The 7,500-nt window shown below is 58.9% G+C and overlaps 2 non-coding genes and 1 pseudogene across 2 annotated transcripts in view; all 3 read right to left on the bottom strand.

Annotated features, from left to right (window-relative positions):
* Window positions 1–1,455, bottom strand: part of LOC145274814 (large subunit ribosomal RNA) — a 5,720-nt gene extending 4,265 nt beyond the window's left edge. The window contains exon 1 of the ribosomal RNA XR_013866954.1: window positions 1–1,455. This exon is cut by the window's left edge and continues 4,265 nt beyond it. This is a non-coding gene — a ribosomal RNA (large subunit ribosomal RNA).
* A 594-nt stretch (window positions 1,456–2,049) lies between these two features.
* Window positions 2,050–2,207, bottom strand: LOC145274812 (5.8S ribosomal RNA). The gene has a single exon (XR_013866952.1). It is a non-coding gene; the product is annotated as a 5.8S ribosomal RNA (ribosomal RNA).
* A 401-nt stretch (window positions 2,208–2,608) lies between these two features.
* Window positions 2,609–4,980, bottom strand: LOC145274820 (small subunit ribosomal RNA; annotated as a pseudogene).
* Window positions 4,981–7,500: the final 2,520 nt, after the last annotated feature.

The following is a 7,500-nucleotide window of genomic DNA, read 5'->3' as shown; positions in this document are numbered from 1 at the left end:
CGCTTTCGCTTCGCCTTCGGGGTTAGTCAGAGGTGGCCCCTACGACTCGCGAACGGCCAGGACTCCTCGGTCCGTGTTTCAAGACGGGTCGGGTGGGTTGCCGATGCACGTCGCTGACCCGGGGTGGCGGGCGGCTCGAGTAAAAAAGCGTCGCCGAGCGACCTCTCCGGAAACGGAAACGGGCGCGGGCGGGGTTGCCCCCGACAAGAACCCGAAACGTCGGCGAGGTGCGTGACGGCGAGGCCGCGCCAGTCCTATCCCGCCTCTCATCGCGCACGCGCCCGAGACGGTGGGGCGCCTAAGGAGCGACACACAGAGTGCGTCGCCCGCACGCGACTTCCGGCGGGATCAAAACGGACCGGCTCGCCACGTGTAACGGATCGTGTCCAGATTTCCTCCGTTCCCGGCAGAAAGGGGCAGTTACGTTCGCGGGCCCGACGGCCGGTGGGCCCCCGACTTCACAAGGTGGGAAGACGGGGTTTTCAGGGTGATGAAACGCCTGCCGCCTACGGAAAAAAACCCGCGTGTTCGACCTGCACGCCGGGAACGGGTCGCGACGACGGACCGGAGGGGAAGTGCGTCCGGTGCCGGCCGCGCGGAGGTCGCGCCGAAGCGCCCGCGCCATGATTACGCCGAGCGATGATGAAGGGGGACGGGTGCAGCGGAGTCGCGCGCGGAGGGAGCAGGAGGAAAGAAGAAGCGGCGGCGACGGATGCGGCGGGTTAGGGCCCGGCGGCAGCAGCGATCGAGAGGACGAGTCCCCTCCGTCGCAGCCAACCGACGCAGCCACCTACCGACGCCGCGGTCGTCACCACGTTTCCCTTCCCGCTATCCACGCGGCCCGTCTCCTTCGTCGGCGACGCGGGCACAAAAGCTGGAACCGCGGGGAACGAGTCCCCCGCGGACACGACGAACGACGACCTGTGCCGCGACGGCCTCTCTTTCAAGAACACACATCGAGTTTGGGCTCGAGCCTAGGCAGCACCGGACTGAGTCCCCCCGCGATCGCGGTGAGCGGTCCCACCCGTTTACCCCTGGGCGGTTTCACGTTCTCTTGAACTCTCTCTCCAAAGTTCTTTTCAACTTTCCCTCACGGTACTTGTCGACTATCGGACTCGTCCCGGTATTTAGCCTTGGATGGAGCTTACCACCCGATTTGGGCTGCGTTCCCAAGCAACCCGACTCTCGGATCGAAGGCCGTCGCTCGCCGTCCGCACCGAATGGGCCTGGCACCCGCCGCGGGCGGCCCCGATCGACCGAACTATGCGAGACGAAAACGAACGGCTGCCTTCGACCCATGCGCCACACGTCCCGAAGCCTTTAACTTGCGACGGGATTCGGCGTTGGGCTTCTCCCGGTTCACTCGCCGTTACTAAGGGAATCCCGGTTGGTTTCTTTTCCTCCGCTTAGCGATATGCTTAAGTTCAGCGGGTCGTCTCGTCCGAGCCGAGGGCGGCGGTTTTTAGTAGAGTGTGGTGTTTGGAGGAGAGGAATCTCGATCGGTACCCTCCGTGTGACGACGGCTGGCCGATATAGCGCCCGTCCGACCGAAAATGAAGAAGCCAACAATTAAAAAAAAGCGTGGGTCCTCCCCATCCGACGTTGCGTTGCCTACGACGCGGCCACCTTTTTACGGTGCGACGGCCGTGCTCGTCGCGCTGCTCGAGGCGTCGCTGAGAGACACCTTCATGAGGCAGAGAGCGAGACGAGCAGGCGGCGCTTACGTCGGCAGTCGGTTAGGTCGGTACTTTTTTTTTGGTCTCCCTTCGGCTGCTTTCGGACAGACTCCTCCTGCTCCTCCTCCACAGTGTTTCTTCACGCGGTCGAAAAGGGAAAAGACTCCGCGGTCTGCCAGCGGGAGACGAAGGAGGAGGCCGGAGAGGGTTTTAAAAAAAAAAAAAGACATTGAAAGGAGTCAATTCTTTTTTTATTTTTCTTCCCCCTCGTCACTCGCTCCTGCGACGTCCCGGTTACCACCGTGCCGAGGACCGGGCGGGCACGGGGACGGCAAGATGTCGTTTCGTTAACGGAGAAAGACATGTAACGTTCCGCCTCTCGACCGGACGTGGCCCCGAGACAAGGGATCTCGGGGCCGCAATGTGCGTTCGAGGTGTCGATGTTCACTGAGTCCTGCAATTCGCATCAGTTATCGCGGCTGGCCGCGCTCTTCATCGACGGACGAGCCGAGTGATCCCCCGTCCAGGGTTCAGCACTTGGTTTTTTTATATTAGTTTTTGTTTATATAGATTTAGTAGTGTGCGAGGAGGTCTGTGCGAGGAGGCGTGACGGCATTGCAATGTCGCGAGTAGTTTGTTTTTTTAGCTAGCGGCGGTGGCACAGCGGCTGCAAAAAAACAAAAAAAACGATAAAGCGGCGACAAGGCAAAAGAAGAAGCGGCCATCACTTGCGGTGGGCGAAAAAACAAACAGGTGGTAAGACGCGGAAGCAAGCAAGAAGAGCTGGGGCCTTTAAAAACCTCCGCGTCACCACAAATCTATCTCTCGCTCCGCCTTTTATAGGTTTGTTTGCGCGCATTCGAGGCGTTGACGCCGACAGACAGAGGAGGTAGGCCCGGAAAACAACAAACCAGTCTCGAACGGGAAAACGGTAATGATCCTTCCGCAGGTTCACCTACGGAAACCTTGTTACGACTTTTACTTCCTCTAAACGATCGGGTTCGGTCGTCTTCTCCAGGCATCGAACGCCGAGGCGTAGATGCACGAGTGTCGTGACGGACACGTCGCGCACTGCCCGGCGGCGTCGTCGGCCAGATCCGAGGACCTCACCGGACCGTTCGATCGGTAGTAGCGACGGGCGGTGTGTACAAAGGGCAGGGACGTGATCGACGCGGGCTGTTGACCCGCGCCTACCGGGAATTCCTCGTTCACGGGGTTGGTTACAGGCCCCGATCCCTATCACGGGAGGTGGTTCAGAGGTTTCCCAACCCTCTCGGGCCGGGGCGAAGTCCCCGCTGATACCTCCAGTGTAGCGCGCGTGCGGCCCCGGACATCTAAGGGCATCACAGACCTGTTATCGCTCCGCCTCGTGTGGCTTTCTGCCACCCGTCCCTCTAAGAAAGTGCGTGAGAAAACCGACCCGGACCCGAGCGCCACGGAGGACGCCGAGCCCGCCGTAAAAATCACTGACATCGGCGCACTAGTTAGCAGGCCGGAGTCTCGTTCGTTATCGGAATCAACCAGACGGATCGCACCACCAACTAAGAACGGCCATGCACCACCACCCACCGAATCGAGAAAGAGCTATCGATCTGTCAATCCTACCGGTGTCCGGACCGGGTGAGTTTTCCCGTGTTGAGTCAAATTAAGCCGCAGGCTCCACTCCTGGTGGTGCCCTTCCGTCAATTCCTTTAAGTTTCAGCTTTGCAACCATACTCCCCCCGGAACCGAACTCTGGTTTCCCGCAGGCTACCCGCCGGGTCATGGAAGCGAACGCCGGCGGATCGCCGGTCGGCATCGTTTACGGTCGGAACTACGACGGTATCTGATCGTCTTCGAACCTCCGACTTTCGCTCTTGATCGAGGAAAACGTGCTTGCCACACGCCATCGCTGCAGTTCGTCTTGCGACGATCCAAGAATTTCACCTCTAACGTCGCAATACGAGTGGCCCCGACCGCTCCCTTCGATCATTGCCTCGCCGTAGACGGAGACCGACAGACGTAGACGAGGCCCTCTTCCATCATTCCATGCTTATCGTATGCAAGCTTGAACAGCCCGCTCTGAGCACTCTAATTTTTTCAAAGTGAACGTACCGGCCGCCGCGGACACTCGGTTAAGAGCACCCTTGGAGGAGAAACCGCCGACCGCAACACGCGCGCAGACAAGACACGAAGCAGGGACTCGGAGCGGACCGGGGGGTTCAAAAAAAAAGAGGAACGCGCGGAAAGGGAGAGGGAGAGAAGCGCGGGGGTCAGAGTGCGGGGATGCGAATGAACGCACCCAAACACACACACGTAGCACCCCCCGTTAGACTACTCCCGGAACCGAACCGACGACCACTTGTTTTTTTTTTCCCGGATCCCGATCACGACCTCCTCGTCCACCTCGCCGGCAGGACCGCGTGGCGGGTATGCTAGCGGTTGACACCGGCGGAAAGGGCCGGGAATGCGAACGGACGACCAAAGTCAACGACGGACGATGGCGCCGCCGCCCCGGGGCCGCTTGCGCGACCACGAACCCGAGTTCGGACCTACGAGCTTTTTAACCGCAACAACTTTAATATACGCTACCGGAGCTGGAATTACCGCGGCTGCTGGCACCAGACTTGCCCTCCGGTTGGTCCTCGTTAACGGATTTGAAGTGTACTCATTCCGATCGCGGGGCCTCGACAGAGTCCCGCGTCGTTATTTTTCGTCACTACCTCCCCGTGCCGGGAGTGGGTAATTTGCGCGCCTGCTGCCTTCCTTGGATGTGGTAGCCGTTTCGCATGCTCCCTCTCCGGAATCGAACCCCGATTCCCCGTTACCCGTAGTAACCACGGTAGGCACTTAACCGACCGTCGACAGTTGATAGGGCGGACCCTCGAGAGACCCGTCGCCGGGCGTGAAAGCTCGTGCGATCGACCAGTGAGTTATCCAGAGTCACCAAAGCGGAGCGCGCCGCCCTATGAGCCCCGCCACCGAACGGACCCGCGAGCGGGAACGCCGACGACGGGAGGACGGAATGACGCGCATCGGTCTCAGTCTAATATGTAGCGCCGCGACCCGGAACGGCCGACGCGGGTGCCAGCGCGCGAGGCGTGGCGACGACGGCGCGCCGACCGATCGCGGCCTGTGTCACATGTATTAGCTCTAGAATTGCCACAGTTATCCATCGCCTCCGAGGAGGAATACGGTCCCGAGGATTAGGTCCGGTTCCTGAGCCATTCGCGGTTTCGCCCGTTCTAATGCGTGGCGTGAACTTACACTTGCATGGCTTAAGCTTTGAGACAAGCATATGACTACTGGCAGGATCAACCAGGTATCGTTGGAATTTGGGACTTTGTTTCGACAGAACGACAGACCGACCGACCGACCGACCGACATAAGACAGACAACTACAACGACGGGCACGTGTTTATTTATTTTTCGAGGGGGTTCGCCGTCAGAAGAAGCGCGCTGCCCGCGCTGATGGCCTCTTTTTTGTTTCTCCCCTGACTTGGACCGAGACCGAGACTCAAAGAACGAAAGCGACCAACGTCGACAACAACAACGACAACGGCACCCTTGACAGCGATACATACGACAAACGACAAGCAGCACGACGGCAGTGCACACGGACATCGAGGGTCAAGGTGCAGACTGAACTCGCCGAGGTCGTCGTCATCGTGGTCGCCATCGATTCCGTCTCGTCGTCGTCGTCGTCAACGTCCACGTCACAGCCGGCCGAGAAGAGAGAACAGACGACAGCGTCGACAACAACAACATCGACAACGGCACCCTTGACAGCGATACATACGACAAACGACAAACAGCACGACGGCAGTGCACACGGACATCGGAGGTCAAGGTTGCAGACTGGAATCGTCGAGGTCGTCGTCATCGTGGTCGCCATCGATGCCGTCTCGTCGTCGTCGTCGTCGTCTTCGTCGTCGTCGTCGTCATCAACGTACCAACCGACCGAGACGAGAGAGCAAGCAACAACGTCGACAACAACAACGACAACGGCACCCTTGACAGCGATACATACGACAAACGACAAACAGCACGACGGCAGTGCACACGGACATCGGAGGTCAAGGTGCAGACTGAACTCGTCGAGGTCGTCGTCATCGTGGTCGCCATCGATGCCGTCTCGTCGTCGTCGTCGTCTCCGTCGTCGTCGTCGTCGTCGCCAACGTCAACGTCAACATCACAGCCGTCATCGGGGAGGAGCTGGACCAGGGCAGCGGCGGCGTAAATTTTCCCGTCACCTTCGTCGTCGCCTTCGTCGACCGACCGACCGACCGGCGTCGTGTTCGTGCTCGGAAAACCGAGGAGAGACAACGTGCACATGGCGCGTTCTCGCAAGCGGCTCCTCGGTCCGATTTTTTTGGGCGGCTTTTTCGAGCTTTTTTTTTTTTTTCTCACCCTTTCGTCCGTGCGACGGCGAACGTTAGGGGAAAAAAAAAAAAAAAAAAAAACGACAACAACGCGGCGGACCGGGCGAACAACATCGTCGACACACACGACATTGACGACCGGTCCCCCTTTTCACAATCGCATCGAGATAAAAACGAACGAGTCCGATTCGAGCACCGAGTCGCGAGCGGGAGGACTGTCGGTGCAAGTATCGATCACTGACGTGAGCGCTTCGCCGGACAGAGGATGGCTCATCCGGCAGCCGTGCAAATCGACGGTATGGGAAGAACGAACAAGAAGAGCAACGACTTGATCGGCGGCTTGGGAACTGCGGACGGTGAAAACGGGTTAATCGACTGCGACCACGACTGCTCGATCGATCTTCTTTGGCGCTAACAAAGGTGGAGGTGGCGCAAGAAGGGACTAGCGCTATCACCGTCCACGTATCAGAAGATGCGGCGGCAGACGTCGACGCTTATGCGTTGTCGGACGAGAAGTCGCTGCAGCACGTGTACCGCGAGCGGGACGTCCAAGGTTTTGCCAGACGGAAAGAAATCGGGTGTCAGCGAACGTTCACACGGCTGTGAGATCGGACGCTGACAGGAGTAGGAGGCGGCAGGCAGGCGGCGGTTACGGCGGCGGCGCCTGCTGCTGCTCATCCTCCTGTTTGCTGCGGCGACTTCCAGGACGGGAGAGCATCGAACAACGTACGTATGGTTACAAGGGGATCAGGATCTACATAGTGCATCCCCCGCGGCTATTTTTGTTTGTTTGTTCGCTCGTTCGTTAATTCGTTCGTTCGTTCGTTCGTTCGTTACAATGTACGTTTTTCCGTTCGACGGCGGCAGAGAGCGGCGGCGTTTCTCCCTAATCCGGAGGATTTATCGGTCGCACAGCGATGGGTCGTTCGGCCGATCATCGAAAGATTCGCAGGTAGTGGTTGAATGGCAGAACGGCAGCAACAACAGCGGCGGCTGAGAGCGGCGAACGCTGAGGCGGAAGCAGAAGCTGCAGCAAACGTATCGGCTAAACATGGTGGACATAGATATGGCTGACGACGCGGGTACCACGACGACTATGGAACCAGGAAAAGGAGCCGTTAGTTGTTCCAACATATCGTTCGACACGTCGAGCAGCCCTAGGTCCACGGAGAAGCACACACACGTACCACGTATTATAACCTAACGGACGATGAGCGGGCGCACGGTTGGCAGGAACGAAGGCGGCGGATCAAAACAAGTTGGAGCGCGGCGACAGCGATAACGGTGACAGCCCTAGGCGGCGGAGATGCCACTTTCTGACGCCTTTGCGACAAGCCCGTAGAGACGTTCCGGACCACCACGAGGCAAAGAGTCGCTGCTCCGACGAACCGACACACCAAAGTGTGCTTCCTACCCGAACATGTTTTATAAAACTTTCAAACTGGAAAACCCCAGAAATGGTG

This window comes from Euprymna scolopes, unplaced genomic scaffold, assembly GCF_053919585.1.
Source record: "Euprymna scolopes isolate OS-2025 unplaced genomic scaffold, ASM5391958v1 sca473, whole genome shotgun sequence".
Taxonomy (NCBI): domain Eukaryota; kingdom Metazoa; phylum Mollusca; class Cephalopoda; order Sepiida; family Sepiolidae; genus Euprymna; species Euprymna scolopes.
The sequence above is the reverse complement of the archived record's forward strand: the minus strand, read 5'-3'. Positions and strand labels throughout refer to the sequence as shown.